Raw genomic sequence first — 21308 nt, 5'->3', positions numbered from 1 at the left:
ATTGATTTTTTTAATCCCCTCATAGATATTAACAATTAACCATGTCACACACTACTCAAGCCTTTTCATTTAGCTAATTTTTCTTTCTTGTCATGAATAAATTGTAATACATTTTACTTTTTTAAAAGGACATAAAATATAATATAATGTATTTAAAATGAACTCGACCTTAAAATATGCAACATTAATATTAATCAGTTTAACATTAAATTGACATTTTTCTGCAGAATATTTTTTTACTTTTTAAAATGTATGCACATTTTTCCTGCGTATGCACTCTCTTTCCTGAAGGAATGGTTTGAAAAGTTTCTCCACCACTTGTCATTGCCAGCTAATAGTACGGATTTTTGTTACTATGGTAGATATTTATTTAACTATAGAAGTAGTAATATTTTACAATTCTTCAACCAGGAAGGTGTCCAGAAAGGTGAAGGCGTCCATATGAGAGTGCAGACAGGCAGCACAAATGGTATGTTTTAATCTGATCCGTTTATCTTGTTAAATTGCTAAATAGTGGAGGAAGATTTTTTTGCTTGTATTTTAAGTAATGTTAAAATCCACAGACCTGATGTTTAAAAGGACTATATGTTAATGATTTCTGCAGTAAATTAATATTTGCCATTGACTTCTGCTGCAGATTTGGTAGAACATGAGAAGCTAGACTTCATTACACTTTATCAGTGACTTAAAAGCTAAATCAATTTTTTACAACCTGACAATACAAACACTCATGTAAACCTTACCTGCCAATGAAATGTTCATTTCTTTGAAAATTTGTGCTTCCAAGTCTTAAGACGTTTTGCAAACGCAAAAACATTTGTAGAGCACATATTACAGCAGGAGAGTATATCAAAAAACCTGCCATGTTATGATGTAAGCTTGAAAATAATGTGAATCTAAACATTTAAAAATATAATTCATAGCAAATAACATGTAAGGATAACAATTTAGGGGTAAAAAAAAAAAAAAAGAAGAAGAAGGCTGCCACGTATAGTTTAGCAATCAAAACTAAGTTTGTCATACAATTTTTCCAAAAGGACAGAGATGAGTTGTGATCTGTCAGAACAGTGTTCAGGTGTCATTCAGGCAGATTCCAGCTACTCCTCACACAGCTGTGTCTGTTTTCAAAAAAGCTAGCAAAGCGTACATCCAAACACACTGAAATTAGTTAAACACTATAGCTTATTAAAATAGTAAAAAGTCAAAATATCAAATTTTGAAAGTAAGGATGCGTTTTATTTAAACTGAAAAATATGTTTCCAAAAAATGTGGCAGAAAACCTTTTCCTCAAATAAACACTTAAAATCATTGCATTGTTTACTTACCAAACAGCAATATGATGGCAAAAAATCTGTTGTTCTATGGAATGAGAGATTTTTGATACATCGTGGCCATTCTAAAGTTTCTAAGAAGCTTTCAAATGTTTTGCAAGAGCTACACGAGTAGTATCTGAAACGCAATCAGGCAGGCCAAATCAATCAGAACAATCAAAAGATCAATCTCTTCCTCACAGAGAGACAGAAAAAGCAACTTAATCAGAGCCACAGAACTTGCTAAATAAAGAACTCGAATCACCAAAACACTGCTGTTCAACAGCGACCTCCAAACCACTTCACAGGAGGCGAAACAAAGCTTAATGCTTGGTTGTGGACTGCACAACCTATCATTTGAAAGTGAAAGTCTTATATACTCATAAATCCAAGTTTGAGATTAGTGGCAACAGAAGGGTGTGTGTAAGAGGACACAGAGGAGAGAAAATGATACCTCAAACTAGCTGTGAAACATGGCAGTGGGGATAATGGAGTCTGAGGTTGTGTGGCCGTGAACACCTGCAACAAATCAGCTCCACCCTCAGCAAGGAGAAGCAATGCTCTGTTCTTCAGAGGCATGCTTCTCTGTGGAGAAAGATTCGCAGATCATGACCTCAAGCACACACGCTGCTGCCTTTTATGTGAAATCTCGCTCAAAGGATCAAATTTTTTTTATAAAGACATGAAGGAATGGTTTCTGTGCAACTGATAATGTGAGGACATTGTGTGTTTTCTAAGCTATGTTTGACAGTCTAGCGCCGCGATCGTAGGCTTTCATCTGATTTAATTCATGCAGTTTTAATGTGTATGCTATGCAATTAGGAATGTGACTAATTAGAGATCTTCTACAGAGGCCATGGACGGGCAATAGCTGCTTTGCAGTATAAACACCCTGGAAAGTGTTGCTGTTTCTATTTTGAACATAAGTAGGTGCATAAACATAGAAAACTCTACTTAGAAAAGACATTACTGGTTGCAAAGATAAAGATTTTATAGGCTGGTGGAGGCCAAGAGCAGAATTTCTACCGCTCCGTGCTTGTATCGCCTGTGACAGCAATGATTCATCTCATGTTTACACTATTCATTCAGTATTGTGCATTTCCACAATCTGTCAAGCTGTTGACATTCACAAACCATTTCATGACTTAGAAAAAAACACACAAAAATGTTCTCAGACTCCAGCTCTGTTTGGGCTAAATAATTGATGTGTGTTTGCAGCTTATTGTAACACCAAGACAATGCCTTAGCTATTTAGTTAAGTGGGAGAAATCCATTCAAGTGTTTGCTTTATTTGTCCTTTTAACAAATTTAATGTGTTTGCCTAATGTCCTCGGCTTTCTCTCAAAAAGCCAGAGCGACATACACTCTGGAGGAGTTCTGTTAGCAGTTAATGGAAGATTAACTCCGTGGACAAACATATTCAGATGAGTTACTGTAATGCTGCTGGTACCAATGCATGTGCAGTGACCCGCTGGCCCGGAAAATCCTTCTGCCACAGTAATCTTCTTTTCCAATCCAATCTCTATGGAGCTTAATATCAGCATGAGATAACAGATTTAGGCTGGAAGTGCTAGGCGGATTTTTTTTAAATGATGAATAGAAAATATTAATAATACCATCACGCTACAGTGGGAAAAAGAAAGACCCAAGAGTCTAAAAGCTAGGCAGAAAAACCGAAACATTTAAGAGCATTACCTTTTATTCTTTACTATTCTACTATACATTAAGGGATGTGACATATGAATAGGCAGACTTGTAATGTACTGTAAGACCTGCCCTTGCTAAATCAGTACTGGGAGCACGATTTAGCCGTATTATACTGCTATATTACCGTAATCACAATACTCAAAATAGGAGCTTTGCAGTGTAATACTGTAAGCTATTTGGTTGACATTATGCTGCTTTTATGGGGCTCCTACTGCAACCTCCACAAACACTTCATTACAGTAAAGTCTAACTGTATTTACTCACCCATGAACCTTGACTTCGATTTTCCCAAACTATGACAAGACATCAGCTTTGTTACAACTCTCTGCACCACATAGCCAGCTAATAGGAATTCTGTTGTATTTACTGTTTCAACAAAGGCCCTAAAGATGAACACCGGACAGAGCCGAGTAAATGCTACAGGAGCCTCAGTCATGCTAGCCTGTTGCTAGCCAAACCTTAACATTATTCTTGGTAACATAAATACAGGAGGTTACACCACATATCCACAACAATCAGTCTGATGAAAAATATGTATATATTTACTGTCACAACACAAGTGAATACATTTCCAAAACAATTTGTGTTATAGTAAAAATACAGTTGAATACTGTATTTTTACAGCAATTTGTCATAGTGAGATCTACCATACATGATGTAGTTGCTTAAAACAATGTCTTTATTCAGTCTTTCACAAATAATTTATTGATTTAAAAGCTATTTTTTTAAGGGGATTCCCCTTAGTCTCCAATGTCTGTTCTTAAGTTTGTGTTTCCTGGACTACACCCAAGTAACAATCGTTATGGAAATTATTACAGCAGTGTCATTATGATTCCCAAGAAACAAGGGGAGGAGCAATGCTTCCGTGATCATAAAACAGCTCAGAAACAAAGAATTAGTTCTAACTGTACAGCACTTACTCCTCAGTTACTCCTCAGCTCCTCAGCAGGACGATAAGTATTCTGCAATTCAATTAACTCAGCCTGAGATCAGTTTCGATTTTATGTAACTCGGGGGAACAACATCACTGTCTCCGAGTGCTGAAAGTTTTTCTGTGTTCCACCAAGCTGCTCCAATTAAGGTTAATGGCACGGTTGTGTAACGATGCAGCAACAACAAGGCCCTTTTCAAACGCCGCCACTGTTGTGTCTGGGCTTTGGCAGAACGCAGGCACCTCCCAGTGGAGCCAGTAGGCTATAAAGGTGCCTCAATGAGCCGGTCCCCAGGCGCAGCATAGTGCACATGGGTACCCTTGGGTGTTCTGGCAGCAGAGTTTTGTGGCAGAGCACCAAAGAAAATAGACAGACAACAGATGGCCTCTGTTGTCTTTCACCAAGCCACGAGGCTTCTGCTAGCTGTGGGGTAACAAAACCCACTGAGCTACCGAGACACAGAGAAGCCTGCAATTCAATCAGGTGGAAATGTGAGTCATATAGAGCTTGATATAGCCGTACTTCTTGTATCAGTATTCTTTTTTCCTCAGGATTTTAGAGTTTTATTGACAACTTAACTTAAAGCAGTATTGGATTTTATTTAATGGTATGTCACTTACTGAATTAAAACAAAAAATCATGGGAATATTTCATGAAGGTATAAAATCTACATAGGCAGTCTACATGAACAAACTTTAGAAAACTAATTATGCCCTTTTTTGTTTTTAGAATTTAATGAAGCACATTAAATATAATAGCTTTCAACACTAGATGGTGCTCACATTTAAGTTTCACATGATTTTCTGCACTTGGCAATTAAAAGGAGACACTGCATTGAAGCATTGTTAGAAGTTTAGAGTAGGAAAAGTATAACTGCAGTACCAATTTAATGTGATGACTGCTAAAAGTTCATTCCCAGCTAAAACTAGGCTTTTCCACATTATGTGAATTGTCTGTTCCTTCTGAAGAAAGATTAAAAATGAATTACATTTTGTGTGATTATATAATATTAATAACAAATAAAAAATGTAATCAGCAGTATTCAAAGTTAAGGAATTGAAAAGGAAACCGAAAGTTAATATTTATTAAGCCTGTGAAGGTTCTCAGTCATCCAGGTCATCGTAGTCAAAGGAGCTTGCAAAGAAAAGCGTCTGGACTTCTTTAGGTTGCTTGAAGACGTTTCACCTCTCATCCGAGAAGCTTCAGAAGCTTCTCGGATGAGAGGTGAAACGTCTTCAAGCAACCTAAAGAAGTCCAGACGCTTTTCTTTGTAAAATATTTATTAAGCGCTTCAATTTAAAATGTTGAATGTTGCTAAATTTTGACTGGAGGATTCTTTCATCTTTTCTTATTAAAATTAAAAAATGTATCTAATGCAGATGGCCCCACCCCTCCCTGAGCCTGGTTCTGCTGGAGGTTTCTTCCTGTTAAAAGGGAGTTTTTCCTTCCCATTGTCGCCAAAGTGCTTGCTCATAGGGGGTCATATGATTGTTGTTTTTTTTTCCTCTGTATGTATTATTGTAGGGTCTACCTTACAATATAAAGCGCCTTGAGGCAACTGTTGTTGTGATTTGGTGCTATATAAATAAAATTGCACTGAATTGAATTAAATGCTAATAAACCGTGAGCTATCGTTTGGTTGCTTTCGTAGTAGAAACCATAATGGCATCATTCTCTCAATTAACTCTTCAGAAGCTATTTAGTATCAGCCAGGAAAGCACAAAAGCCTCCTATGCTTTGAAAAATGGCTCCATCCAGCAAATAACAGTGCATTAAACACTGGGGAGCCAGGAAGTCATGAGTGTGTCAGGACTCGCAAGTAGTTGCGGGAAATAGGAAAGCATCATTCCAGTTAAGTGTTTGGAATATTTTTATGCAAGTTTGCTTGTATTTGACATGTCCCCCCTTAAAATGTTTGTTTTTATCGAACATTGCCCCAATTATCTGGTCAGTAAACAGCATAATCAGAGCCTCGAGATGACAGAGTAAATTGGAAAGTGGTCTTGCATGCTGTCTTTGCCTTTCACACTCTTTCGTCAATACCCAATTATCCTCTCTGTTGCTTTTCCTACTGATAGCGCATGACTTAAAATAGGCTTTTTTTTTTTGCAGGATTGTTTTCTAATTGCAACAATCCAGAGTGAATTGATGCATTGATCAACCATTAATGGCTCTAAACAGTGGATAGACGCACGCATAAACACTTCTCTTCTTGCAGGTGTGCTGCAAAAAGATATTTCTTTGACCCATTTGTCATTTTGCTCAAAAATGGCTTAAAGTGCCAGTGGACTCTTCCACCAGTCCTGACATCTGTGGCTGACTGTAGGTATCATTGGCTTTTATGTGTGCCTCAGCTCTAAATCTCATACAGTAATTATTAGAAAATACATCCTCGAGGGATGCCAAGCACGAATGAATTGGTTTTGCAAGGTCTGATGTCCGGGATAATTACTTTCATATTTGTGAAGGACACTGTGGGTTAGAGGTTACGTGGTGCAATGATGTATGTTTTGCAAGAAAAACATGTCAGTTATCAGCATATCATCAATATAAATGTCCAGGTAGAAAGCAGCTTTTGCAGTACAGGGTGAATACGGTACTTTGTGCTTTAAAGCATTTTTCTGTCCCTCAGAAATCAGTTTTTCACACAGTGACAAATGAGGGAGACATGAAATAACATTCTATTTTTGTCTCTGCAACCTTTAGTGGAGCAACTTGCGCTGCTAAATATCAACTGAGAATCACGAAGCAGTTTCAGTCCATGTGGGCTGACTTGTGGCCCCCAAAAGCTTTAAATCATCTGGCTCAATGAATCAGAGTCTTGACTGAGCCAAATTGCCTGACTGCGCCCTGTGGGAGAGATAATTGGGTGAAACAGGTTGTTTTTGTGCCTTGCTGAGGTACAAGAGAAGCAGCAGAAAGGAGAAAACAACACGGACTTCTCATTTTTTATAAAATCTCTGAAGCGTGCAGTCTCTAGTTTTTGTTCAGGATGAATTTAGTGGGGTTTTTTTTGTCTTTTCAAAAGATAGAAAACTCTAACGCCCTACAAGATAAGCGAGAAATACTTTTTTGGGGATGGTTTGCAAAGATAATATGTGGTATACATGTAAAAAAACTGATAGAAGGATTTTTTTTTTTAGTTTTTTTTTTAAGTGCACCAGCTCATTACACATTTTCTTGAACATGAAACTGTCAATTAGGGGCTGCAAAAACAAGATGTGACTGTCCCACTCACACATTACCACCTCTGAAGTTGATACGTGCTAGAAAACAGTTTATCACATATACAGCACTTTTTTTTTTTTAATTGGTGAGGAAAGATAAACAAATGATTAGAGACAGAACACTGACAGACGTTACGTGCAATCTCAAGCATTAACAACTGAACGCACTAGCTGTAAAGGGTGAAGTGATTGGTGCGCAGCTTTGATTTTAAGAGAGAGCAAAATAACGTTTTCCCTCCTTACATCTGTATACTACTACTACTACTAATAATAATAATAATGGATTGCATTTATATAGCGCTTTTCGAGGCCCTCAAAGTGCTTTACAATTCCACTATTCATTCACTCTTACATTCATACACTGGTGGAGGCAGCCACAGTTGTAGCCACAGCTGCCCTGGTGCACACTGACAGAAGCGAGGCTGCCATATCGTGCCATCGGCCCCTCTGGCCATACTAGTAATAACAATAAGGAGAAGTAGAAGAATAGGGTAGGTTACAATTGTTTTTATGCATTGGTTGGCATGCTGGTAGCATGATTAGCACTGCTGCTAACCGCTTACCAAGGAGGTCCAGAGTTTGAACATTCTGGGTTCCTCCAGCAGTTCTAAGCTGTAGGTGCGACTCTGTGTGTGAATAGTTGAGACCTGGAACTGAGAACCTAAGGTTTGATAAGAGGAAGAAAATTGATGGATGAAAGTATTAAAGCAGGAACATATTAGCACATTTTAAAAATTAAAGGTGGCACCTGGGTACAGTAGTTATGATAAGGAGTCGGAGAAGCACATTTTGGCTTATTATGGGGGTCTCTGTAAACGAGAGGGTGCAGAGAGGAATCAGCTGTGCACGACTACAGGAAAGGAGATGAGCGCTTAAATGAAATCTTAAAGGTGAAACAAGATTGCAAGTAGGATGAGAGATGGCTTCCCTTGATCTCTGATAAAAAACAAAAACCCAAACAACCAGAATAAAAAGCCCAAATTCAAGGACGTAGTTGTCTATTGCAATGGGACGTGTATACAGGTGCCTGTGAAGTTCATTTTATGAGTGATAATGTGTCGTTTAGGAGTTGCATAATATTTGCCAGCTGATGTATGAGCATTGTATATATTCATATATATTTATTGGTAATGCAAGAGTATGTACATTTGAAATAGTAGTTTTTGGGATTAAAGTGAGAAGCAGTGAGTACAGCTGTGGAAGCTTTTTTGGAGACCTCCTTTAATTTATATGTAGTGCCCTGCTATCTAAATAGCAAGCTGCACTATGAATATTCACCATAGTTTGGTAAGTATTTAGCAGTATTCAAGTAATGGCTAATTATCAAACCTAGTAAGAAAAGAAGAGTCATACTACGACCCGGCCGATTATTTCTGCTGCGTTTTAAATTCACACCGCGCGATGAAAGAGTTGTAAACAGATCAAACAAAAGCACCAACTCACAAGTGCCCGCTGACAATCAGACACAATGAATGCGAGACAGCTCTGTGGAGTTGTGATGTAATTAGACTTGTTAATTGGAAAGGAGCCTTTCGCCACCTGCGGCAGGAAAAGTGTGAGGATTGTGGTCATCTCTGCAGAAATAGTCCTGCTAATTGTTTTGGTTTCCAGGCAGCCATGGCGGAGGAGGAATGTGACAATTTGAAGTCGCTCTCAAGTTACACCTAAAACTGCTAAAACCCGCCGGCATTAAGGGACATCGTGAGCAATTTGCTGGGTTTATTGTCACAGAAATGGCAATTTCATTCACATTACATCCAGATAAAAAGCCACTTGAACATCACTGCAAGAATGCCAGCCATTCAACCATCTACTAACTCCTGTGTTCACTGGCAATAAGCAACACCCTACCAGACGGGAGAAATGTTCGACATCAAAAAATCTGTTTTATACAAAGACAAGAGAAGAAATCCTTTGATACTCGCACAGGGTGAGCAGCATAAATGTCATTATAATTTAACACGAGCCAAGTGCTTTCACCCAAAGGCCCTCCATTAACAGCATTTGCATTTCTGAAAACTTGGCATTGCTCCTGTAATGACTTGTCACAGGAGAGAATGGCCTCTAATATATATTTTGCTCAGCTTGATAATGTGCATTCCTATTTGAAGACGCTCTAAAGCATATTGAGTTCAGCATGCGAGCACGAGTTCAGTTTTTATAGATAGCTATGCTGAGAGCCACAGCAGCCAATTAACCATTTGTAAATTCCTTGTTGGCCCAAGTTTCGTTTGAAGAAAATTTTTTTTGGAGGCTGAACCTTGACTGTTTCATTTCCAGCCAGATATGGATTTCATAATGGATAAACACAGACAGACTGTCTGCTTCATTTCCTTCTAATAGGATAAACGTGCAGACTCTGCCCTATTCTGTAATTCTGCTTAAAACAATATTGCCAACATGAGTCTCCCTCACCAGGGTGGAGCCCACATTATTTTCAAATCTGTCATGGCTGCTGAAGACAAAACACAACTTTGTACTTTTTAAAAAACTTGTTAAAACAAACATGTTATGTGAGTTTCTCCACGTTGAGAGAGCTTTAATTGAAGTCAAGTTAAATGAATGTAGAGTACGTCGTTTATTGTTAAAAAAGAGTAAAAGTTTTGAAAAATACACACACAAGCTACAGTTTCACCCACTGAATTTGATTACATTTCGCTAACATTTTTAGCGAAGCGTATCAGTCACATCTGCACACACACACAAATCTCACAAGGCTTCGTTATATTTTCTAGTTGGATGGTTATTGAGAATAGTGCTTATAGGCAGGGTGTGTACATTTTTGCAGTGCGAATATACCGTGCGGTAGGAGGTATGAAAAATCTTTTCCTTTTTTTCCATTGAACTTTCTTCACAGCAAGTTTCTCCAAAGAAAGTCAGACATTTATTAAGAATCTTTTTTCCCCCAGCTGTTAAAAACAGCACATTTGCAAACTAACTTGTTTTGTTGGGGCATTCATAGACTCACATTGACATTATGTGGACGTGACACAGGGTTCAGTACCAGCCATCATCAAATGCACAGTTTTTGACAAGAATATATACACTAACCATAAAAAGAAATAAATAGTGGCACTGGGGCTGAAGTGCAAAGACTATACGCTGATATATAACCTAAAGTAAATAATAGATTTAGAAGCTGATCGATAAACTGCGGAAGTGAATGAAAGCATCTTTCAACAGTGGACTAACTCCCATAAAGTTTTTTTCCCTTCAATCTCTGACTAGAAACAAAAGTTCTTTGGAGGGCATGTCTTTGCTGAATTTCTATTCACTTTCCATTCCTTTCACCTGCATTGTACCGAAAATAAATCTACAAACGAGATGAAATGATATGTAAACTCATGGAAGCAATTTGCTTTTTTTTGTCCACTTCCCCTTGAGCCCAATTACTGTTGTTTACAGGTTCCAGATTTATGCATGTAGTAGGTACAGTAAGGCATGAGTAACACAGTGCCCTGCAGAGCCCTGACACTAGCTAAGTAAATGGAAACTAACCTGTGAAAGGCAACAACATGACTACACAAAAGAAAACGATAAAAACGTTTCTTTATTTAAACATGTTTTACACCTACAATTACTGCTGTTTTTCTTATTCAAAATACATACTAGACTTGTAAAAAAAAATTCATTCACTGAATGCATGCAAAAATGTTTTTAATGTCACTGAACACACACACACACACACAGAAAAAAATCCATAATGACCTTCCAGCATATTATAATTCAAGTGGTACACCGCCGTACCTATTCTGGGTTCTGTTTTCCGGAATAAGAAAATCTAGCCTGAGGCTGGACAATTGGGCCAATCATTGTGCCAGATCAGGTGAAAAGCACAAAGTGTCCAAACCAGAATCTTAAGCTGCTTTAGCTTTATTTATTTTTAGGCATATGAAGCACGTGAACATGCTGGTCTGGTGGGAGAGTCCTTGAAGAAGACAGCCGCAGACATATGTAACAGAGGTTATTGGGAGAAAAGAAGAAAAAACACGATTGGTATTCGCGGTGGTGCAATGTGATTTAGAACTTGTACTTAACTTATTGCGAGGAGAACTACGGCGCGAGATTGTTACCTTTATTTCGCTAATGGAATTGATTTCACCTTGAAGTATGACGGCTATGTCGGACTGAATGAATGCGAGCAGCTAGACTTGTAACGATATGACACTTTCTTTATAATTTTTTCTAGTCTGTGTTAGCTTGTTTTCACTCGCTTTATGAACATGTTTTTCTTCTTTCAGACAGGCAACTTTGTTATGTGCTTGCAACTGTGGATTTACAGCAAAGAAAGCTCGCACCCCTTGGCTCTGTTGCTGAATTGTGAAATTATATCTTAGCAGAAGCATTGGCTTATGCAAGAGGAAGAATCAAAAGTCGTAGGTTTTATTTGCACTGTAACGTCTACCTGTAGACCTGCAGTTGCCACATACAGTTGACTTCTGCCCACAAACACACAAGTAACTGCAAACCTTTATGCAAAGCCACTTTGTGCATTCCTACGTTAGCTTGTGCAGTATATATATATTTTAATCGTTCCCCTATCCATAATAATTGCTCCATACAAATAAAAAAATGAAATCTACTTTTTCAGATATGTTTTTTTCACACGTTTTAGCCTTTAAATTAATTTGGACATAAACGTTTGTACAGATTCGCACTTTGAATGTATCGCCCACCTCCAGCGTATTCACTCAAAACGCCTTCACACATTCAGATGTAGTGATACACAGCCAAAGTACTCACGACCCCATTTTATTTCCATAAGAACAAAACCTCTCAAACCACAAAACACCATTAGGTTATGCTGGTGCCGTTAGTGCAGACACAGATACACTACAATTTTGTTAATTATCAGGCAACAACGGCCCATTGTTCCTACTTCTTACCGATCTTGGACTGCAACTTTATCAAACCTGCCATTAAATTCGGAGATGCACAGCACACTCCTTCCACCCCATCACCCATCACCTAACATCGTTAGCCCATCACCATTAAACAGTCGCTAAGAGCTTGCTCCATCATTGTAGATCGTACCCAGTTTTCCCCTCTGGGAGACTTGTTCCACCCCAAAAAAACAAAGATCTCCGATAGGAAGCTTTATTTGCACAATGTTAGAAGTTCTGATTAATTCAAAGTACAACCTGCAGGCTCCGATTTGGCTCACTGGGCTCCACAACAAATTAGCACACACCATTGCGCACCGTCTCACTCGCTGCCATAGCTGAAAGGCACAGCTGAAAGACTTCTGAAATTACTGCAAAATAGAATTTGACCCCTGATAAGGCCCACTATCTATTCTGCCAAGTGTGACATTTTGATGCAACGCAGGATGTCTCTGGAGTGTAGAGCACTCGAGTATTTCACCCAGGCATTTTGAGAAGTGCATACGCTTAAATTGTATTCCAGTGATCATGATATTTGTGCTCTGCCGAAAGTAAAAAAGTTGTGTTAGTTTTTTTAGGGTAACGCCGTAGGATTTTACACACTACATGCAAGTCTGGTCTCTTGTCAGAGGTTACTGCGAAGCCATGATTCGTTTTTGGTGGAAAGCAACTCACAACAACTCGGAGTGAAATATTGCCCTTTTTTGCCCCACTTCATTTTAATAAATATTTTTTCAAATGAATAGGTTTGCACACCCGTGCAAGTGTTTTAATTACTCAGGCTGATTAGACCTAAGGTGGAAATTGGGTTGAACTATGCTGGGAATAAGATGATGTCAACAAACCTAATCATTAAGTAAGAGTGATAACTGTGCTCCAGTAGGGGGTTACAGTAAAGAATGATGCCTTATTACTGATTAAATATCAAACACTATGATAAGTAGTTTGTAAATACTATGGATATGCTTTCCAACTGCTATATATAACACTCACTTTTGATTCATATAGCTGATAAAACACTTGAAAAACCCTATATTTTAATGCTTTTCAGCTTCTTTTTTGTTGTTGTGTTTTTGCTACAAAACATCCAAAACTGGTAATATGTAACAAATAATTACAAGACTCTGATACAAAATCATAAAGGAAAACATTTGTTGTGCTGTATTATAACCGTAAACAGCCATAATTCTTAATTTAAGGGACATTATTCCAGCGTATAAGAGCCTGTAACAGCGGTTAGTGGTAGGAAGATTCAGTGGCGCTGACCCTGAAAACAAAGCAACTAAATTCAGCCATGTTTCCTTTCCGTATCTGGGTTTTCCTGCTCCAGCATGTTAACTCTCCTGCATAGATACTCTTTATAAGATACTTTTAGGTCCTGTAAAGGGTGCAGGTGTTTTCACTTAGGGCTGATTAGACCCCTGCTCTAGCTGAAGATGAGTTACATCAGAAAAAAAAACGATGTCACCAAACATCACCCTGATGTGATGTGCCTTGATGTGAAAATGATAGAGTTGTCAATCTAAAGAGGCCGTACACGCCCACGTGGTCTTGAGAGGAGAACTAATCAAGCAAAGTAAGTGAAAGCTTGTACAGTGCAGTCGAGGCAGGAAAGAGGAGCTTGATGACAGCGAGCCAAAAAGACTGTAATGGATTCTGCGCCATGTGCCACTAACAGGGAGATAATCCATCAGGTAAGAACAAATAATCACGTTGGGCGACAAATTGAAAGTTTTAGAAGGCTGTAAAGATATGGCCAGCATTAAAAGGTTCTCAGTGGATAAGAAGGTGTCTGTCTGAGTTAATTGCCCCACAAGTAGCCGGTCCCCAGAAGGGGCCGAGATAAACCTGAACTATCAAAACAAATAAATCTGCCGAATAGGAATTCATTTATCGTCCAGACCTGTGTTTTTCCTGCCGCGGTGCATCAAAATGTCCTCGGTGAGAGGTCGGGGCTGTCTTTTCTTGACTTTCTGTAATTATTTCTTCCCACCTTTGCTTGATCGCGTCACATTGCTGATTGTGCTCATGGAAAAGTGGTTAGGGAAGCAAAAAGGACATTGATTTTAGGCAATTTGGATCAAGCCGGAGAGGGCCCTGTTGATTTTCATTCTAGCCATCTAATCAGGGGCTGATTTACAACCGGGACGCTAAGTGAATGTAATTACCAGCATTTAAGAGCCAGGTAGGACGGGGAAAGCTACAGCGGTTTTGGGAAGAAAGAACAGCCAGCATTAGTGCACCTTTCATCTGTAATTTGGACTTATTTGGGAAGATTGTTTGGGAATATTTCAGCTGTAACCACCCCAAACACTGTTTTTTCTTTTCTTTTTTTAGTGAATAATACAATTATTACAGTTTGTTTTCTTGCTTGCTTGTCTAAGTAATAGAAGAAGAATACGATTGAACCTTTGGAACTCCCTTCATGGCTGATAATGATCCAAGGAACCTCCTGCGAGGACAGCTTCACTGATGCTGGAGTGCAAGCACAGCTCTCTGCGGGTACGTGCGATGGCATACAGTGGCGGGTGGGAGGCGCTGTAGGGCTTGTGTGAGAGAAACAAAGTGAAAGGGGAGGAGCAGCATCGGGAGTAAAGTGGCCACACGGTGTGCCAGTCCGTCCAAGCAGTCGCTTACATCTCAGATCCGCCGCCGCGCAGAGAGCGCAGAAAGCCCGTCTGCCAAGTCCTGTCCACTCCACTTGGTGACGTGCGGAGCCGAGCGCAGGCAGGCCACTTACAGACCGGCCCACAGCCGCTGCCACTGCACTGTGCTGCTCCTTTTGCTGTAAAATGCAACAGCGGTCTTTGCGGGATAAAGACAGCATTCATACATAATCAGCGCCGGAGCGAAACAAGGACAAACGCCGGGGGACAGGAGCAGCGAGCGGCCGGTGGAGGTAAGCGCTCGGTCAGCGGAGGTGGGAAGAAACACCGCGCTGACTCTCGCCTTTGCTTCAATTTTTTTTTTTTGCACGCTTTTGTGTTAAGGCAGGAGTTCACTCGTCCTATCATGAATGAATGAGGGGGATCATCAGTTTCACTGCCAGCCCTTAGCTGAGGACCATAGGCTACCAAATGGTGTGTACGGCGCTCACGTTGTGCGCAAGCGCTCCCGTTAAGAGGAGGGCGAATAAAACTAACTTCACGACTCAGATCGAGGTTTGGGAATTTAAAGGAGCGGTCTGCGTCAATGTCAAACAATTTAGGACTTACAGTTGGTCACTATAGCAACGCTATCAGATATACACACATATTACTGAATTATATATATACCAAAATAATTCAGGTGTAATCAGCTGGTCATGTGCTGACAAACTGCCTAGAAGCCTTTAATCATGTGCAAACGACCGGGCAGAAGAAATAAATTTCAATGTCACTTACCCCAGTTGTGCATCTTCTGAATTTACAGCTGCACAAATCCCACTACTGCACAGATTGTAACGGAAAGATTTATTGTGGCTCTGGAGTGGATTTGAGGAAAAATAAATAAATAAATAAAATCCTGTTATTATATTCCACAGATGCGTGTAAAGTTGTAGCCTGCACTAGGCAAGACTCATCCTTCAAACAGCTAAGCGTTGCTCACGACAAGTCCCATGTGTTGTTACAGTGCAGTGCTGTGAAGTGGAGTGGAGCACTGGCTGTGAAGGACACTGTGTTTTGCAGAAAGTTCCCGATGATCATCGAGTCCATGCTGTTTTACAAATGCACCTTCTGACCGGGCAGGAGCTGTTGTCCTGTGCAAGTGTGAAGGCACCGTAGAGGCGAACGCATGGATCACAGAATTATCACATTGTGCCTGTAGTCCATATTTAGCATGATTTATGGTGAACTCTCACATCCAACAGCACGCTTGTCGATTCTCCTGGATGGTCCCCCCGGTGCTGATCCCTGTTTACGAGCCTGACTTGCTGTATATAAATAGATGTAGCCTACGGCCACCCAACATGACTGCGCGTGCGTTGCTATTCTGAAGATGCATCCAACATTTGTTATTGTATTAATGGGCTGAGCATGTGGGGCAGGAGCAGGACACACTTCCCTGCTGATGACATTTGAAAACCTAGTAGGCTATCACAAATCAAGGCAGGGATTAAGAGGCTTTAGTGCTAGTCCTCTCTGAAGAGACGGAGCTCTGGACTGGATAAGGTAAGACAATGCATTTGCCTGAGAGCTGCCTTGTTTAGCGGGGGTCTTCTCGCCTCACGTGCTGCATTCGAGGGAGAACTCTCGCTCTGCACATTTAGGATAACCAGTCACCGCAGGTGGATGATCACACAGCAGCATTATATGGAGAGGTGTTAACGCACTCTGTAGCGTGTGTTAAGCTACAGAGCCTTATTGTCAGGCAAGCCTTACCTCTGTGGAAGTATTGTCGTGTCTTCAGTTTGTCACAAGCTTCTTTGCAATAAACTCAATCAGGGATAATCCTTCTATATCAAATGTGATTTAGGTTGGTCTAGGGAACCGCTTTGGCCGGAGGAATTCATTTAGAAATTACCCAGAGGCATTTATCCTATTAGCAAAGGCAAAGCGAAAAACGACTCCTGTTGTTATGGTCAGCAAATTACAAAACTGCAGCTCAAGGCCATTTATTATAATTTTTTTTTTCCACCACGTTTTCCAAGAAGGAGAACACGGGGTAAAGCATGTATAATTTGGCCGGTGTGGAATGTGTGATCTAAATCAAGGATAAGGAGGTAGAAAGGATGAAATGCTGTACAGTGTTTTCTTGTACTTGGATGAAGTTGTGATGCACTTGGTTTTGCCTCCGGTGATCAACCGTGTATTTCAAGGAGTCGAGGAAGCAGAAGCTGTGCCAAACTTGCCAATAAATATGACCGCAGAAAGCCAAGCTCTGAGCTATTTTCATGTAACAGCAGTCAGATAAATATAGCTATTCGGCAGCAGTTTGGAGAAGATGAAGTAATTTCCAGTGTCTCCTTTTTTCTTTTTCATTTTTTTTTTTTAAACTAATGTATACGTAATGCCTCGGTTTATCTGCAGCCTGCTCACCAAAGCAAAATATTAAAGCGTGAATGTAGCCGGCAATTACGCTGATTCTGTTGGAGCAGTCGATATTAGAAGGCCAATCTGGACCAGCCCGCCCTCAATCAAAATGAGAATGAAAAGCAGTTGTGCATGTTTTTGTCTCTTTGCACACAATGAACTCTATTTTCTCCAAGGTTAAAGAGGGTATCCTTTCTTCTGTAATCACATTGCTCTAGCAGATTTATACTGTGCTCTCTCTGCGTGTTCATAGAGGCTGCTTTGAGTATGTGAGTAAATTTTTATTTTTTATTTTTATTTTTGTTGCCGGTGGGTGGGGGGGTTACACGTGCACCCCTTTAGAAACACCAGTATATTCAAACAACAGTACCCACACACTGGGATCTGAAATGTGAGATTTTGAAAGGTGAAATCAGATTCTTGTAGCCTGTTACACAATCAGGTGACAGTGAGTTGAATTTAGCAGTAATATCTGCAATTTTAAAATCTTTTAACAAATCTTTTACTGAATTAATGTGACACAACTGTTGTTATTAAATGATTTATAATGATTTATTATTTATTTATATATTGTTTATTTTTTAAGCGCACACACAGACAGGGTATTAAAAAAAATTGTTCCAATTTCAAAAGACTGTTTTTTGTTGTTTTTTGTTTTTTTAAAGGAAAAGGAAAATTGCAGTAAAATTTAAAGTACATGGCTGAATATAAACTTTTACATACAAAACTTAACTGTTGCTCAAGGCGTACCTCCCCGGACACTTGCATATGTTCATACAATAGTCAAACTTGTCTGTGGTCACTGTAGCCACTGCTGTTATGCCACCTTCCAGCAACCACATGAAAGTCACGAATCCGTTCTTTCTAACGGTATGTGCTTCGATTGTTACTGGTGAATGGCTTGACCTAAAGCACTTTGAAATTGAATTATTCTTTTTGATGCACTCTGCATTTCACAAATATATATTTTTTATGTTTCTGAAATGTGATATTATTTTTTTTAAATAATAAAAAAATAATTATGGGTTTTGTTCGTTAAAGAAATCATTTATTACAGGAAATATTCTTAGTGGTTTCTTTTCTTGTCGTAAGTTAGAAAACAATATTAATGTCTCTCCTCTGTCAATACAAACATAAATCTATTGCATGCTACTGCTTACTGTATTTACTGTAAAGACTTCCTTCAGCAAGAAAGCTTGCAGTACATTATGTATACATTTCGTGCTAACCCTTTGATGCTAGTGGTGAATAATGTTGACTCCTTTGAACACAGTGTACCCAGCAGTTTTCATAATATTGCTCCTTTTTTTGCTTCTGTTTTTGTGTTAATTGAACCGTTATTTCAATTCACTCAGGAAGCACTGTATTAAATTGCCATAACCACTTAGATGGTACTCAGGTAGCTTTTTGTACTCTTAGTGCATTTATTTCCTTTTTCTTAGGTTAATTTTTCAGGGTGTTGTGCTGCTAGCAAATTGCAAGCATGGAATCTCTGTACAGGTTGAACTTGACCTCAAGGTCAGTTTGCTTAGCAAGTTTTCAGTTTTTCTTTTCAAGCAGTCATGCTGAAACAACGGGAGCTGCAGTTAAAAGCAGCACGGAGCAAGAATTTAGTCCTCATCATACCTGGCATGCTTCATCACAAACATCTGGGGTGACGACTTTATAACAGATTTTACTTCCACATTTATAAAAATAATCCTGTCCTGCATTATTATATTATTATATTAAATATTAAAGTCCTGCCTACATAGCTCAGTTTGGTACTGGACCTGTTACCCATTATTATGTCAAGCAAATCTAGACCCACTCTGACAGGCTATTGCGAATTGTGGAATTGGGCTTTCGAGGTTGACTGGCTGCATTAACACGGTCAGTCTGCATATAATTAAGACAATGAATCTCTCGCCTCATTTGACAGAAACATATGTAGTTTTGTTAGTTGTGTGATTAAGTTTAGAATGCTTGGTTTAAAAAATTGAAGAAGAATATATTTTTGATGATTTGCATTTGGTTCTGGTTAAAAATTGTTCAATGGATCCAGAAATGCTTTTTTTGCACGAAAGAGTCTGCCACGTGTACTCCACCAACTGTTTTGCTGTTTGTTGCTGGAAAAGGAGCAGGTTAGTTAGAGCAAGCCATCTTTTAATGTGTCCAAGAACACGTTTGTCTAAAGACTGTTTAAAGAATGGGGAGGTATCCCCATCTAGACCACCTCCAAATGTGGTCTGAGCAATGGGGCATTAATCGAGTCCCTTCAGCAGCAGTCCACCTGTAGTTGTACCACCCAAGACCAATGTTAAGGCCATGTATGAGCAGAGCCTTAGATCATTTACACCCGGTTTGTGATAACAGCCGTATCCAAGCTGTAGCACTGTATGCTAATGACACTGTGGCTCATACACAAGCTTGCTTTAACAAATATAAGTCTCTCATTGATCAAGATGGGTTTCAGCTTGTGTTGGCCATGTTTGTTAGTGTATTCAAGCTTGATAGCAGGGGTGGAGAGAATGCTTGATCTGTCTTGATTTGGTTTACCGTGTCCTGCTTTGATATCAACACGATAAAGGCGTTTTCAGTGACAGGATGACCAAAAGGCCTCGTTTTCCTTCCAACGCAAAGCATAGTGAGGTTTTTTGGTTTTTTCCATTAGTTGTTTTAAAAGTAACACTTGTTATTAAAAAAAGTAGCTGTAACGTCTTTTTAACACATTTTTGCTGTAAATCTGAATACCATCTCAGGGAAAACTAAAACCCTATTCTAAATACTGACAGGGGATGCCTTTCAAGGACAAAGATGAAGATGGATCAGATACTTACCACATTAAGTTTTTTCTTTGCCGATAGTACTGAATTATTCTCCCGCAGCTTTTAAGGGAGCCTTTCCTTTCTTTCCTTATTGGTTTTCTGGAACAGTGATGTCTTTGTTTAAATATGCCGCTGAATATTTAGCATAACTGGCCATTACAAAGCATAAAATACTTGCTAACACACGGGGCATAAGGCCATGAGCAAATGCCGTGCTTCCCAAGCTCTTTAGAGATCAGTGAACTATGAAAAGCAGTCTCTTCAGCTGCCCTCTTGAACACAGTCGCTCAAGGGCTAGTGATGCTGGTATCATATTTCTAAAAAGCCTGCAGTTTCCCTTTTCAGAGACTCAAATGGTCTCAAAATGCACTAAGCTCTGAACCTCCTGCATCCATGGAGATTTGATTTAATAGATCACTTTCAAAGCGTAGTTTCTGTTGTTGTATTTATGTTGTTGATTATGAAAGTTAGGAATTTTGGTACTGTTTAACTGAATAGGTTCTTTAATATACATTTATATTTCAATTTTATTTGTATTTTTTTCACATATTTCAATATTAACACCTAACATTAGGATTTCTGTTAGTGTAATGATTTTAGGTCTTTAATCTGCTGACTTTAAAAGTGTCATAGTGTTGCTGTGGCTGTAATATGTAGTACGTGGCATGAGTGTGTTTGTTGTCAAACAGCTATGCTTTCCAGGAATCTGAACCACCCTACACAAAAGGCTGTGAGCCATTAGGCCATAACACCAGGGCCAAGGGCTGCACTTAAATTCTAAATTTACCAGTAACTTTAGCTCGGATTGCATTTGTTCAATGTGGCATTGAAAGTATTTGGTCCTCCTGCCAAAAAAAAGAAAAGAAAGCATTGTTAGGAAAACTGAAGACTATTCCATTAATGCTAATACCCACATAGAGTGTTTAAATTCACTTGACATGTTTGGGGACACGGGGTGAGGATTTGGTTTGGACTCAAGCCTGTGAGGCTGCATCTCAGGGCCGCTGCACTCTGGGAGGCTGCTGTGTGGTGAGTGGCTCCGCAGGGGGCAGGTTAAGCCTGTTAGCCCCATGCGATGATGCCGTAGGTTTGCACCATCAAGGGAGGGAGCGGGCTGTGAAAGAGGTGGACATGGAAAATCTTTTTTTTTTTTTTTTTTTTTATCTTGTAGACCATCACAACCAACAGAACCACTGCTATTTTTCCTCCTGTTTATGCAGGCCCCCATTAAGCCTGTCTACAGGAATATTTCTGCACCGCAGCTGACGGCCACAGCTCCCCAGGCATCCCTTTTATAAACCTTACTCATTTTAATAAGGTGCACTTCACTATCTTATCTCTGCTTTGGAATAAACATCATATATAATGTAATACAAAACCTATTCAAGCCATGTCCAAGTTGTTAAAAAAAAAGGAGACTAAAGCAGACA

General features: G+C 39.4%; 1 protein-coding gene across 4 annotated transcripts in view; it reads left to right on the top strand.

Annotated features, from left to right (window-relative positions):
• Positions 1-404: 404 nt before the first annotated feature.
• klhl29 (kelch-like family member 29) overlaps positions 405-21308 on the top strand; it is a 280861-nt gene continuing 259957 nt past the window's right edge. For 2 of the 4 annotated variants that reach the window (XM_087852070.1, XM_087852068.1), the window contains exon 1: positions 14678-14958. The gene's annotated coding sequence lies outside the window, so the exon portion shown is untranslated. Of the gene's footprint in view, positions 470-14677; positions 14959-21308 lie in introns of those variants that run through there. The other 2 variants (XM_087852069.1, XM_087852071.1) reach the window with 2 other exon arrangements.

The sequence above is a fragment of the Neolamprologus brichardi genome, chromosome 15 (assembly GCF_056152115.1).
Source record: "Neolamprologus brichardi isolate AB-2024 chromosome 15, ASM5615211v1, whole genome shotgun sequence".
Lineage (NCBI taxonomy): Eukaryota > Metazoa > Chordata > Actinopteri > Cichliformes > Cichlidae > Neolamprologus > Neolamprologus brichardi.
Note: the sequence above shows the minus strand (reverse complement) of the source record. Positions and strands in the feature narration are given on the sequence as shown.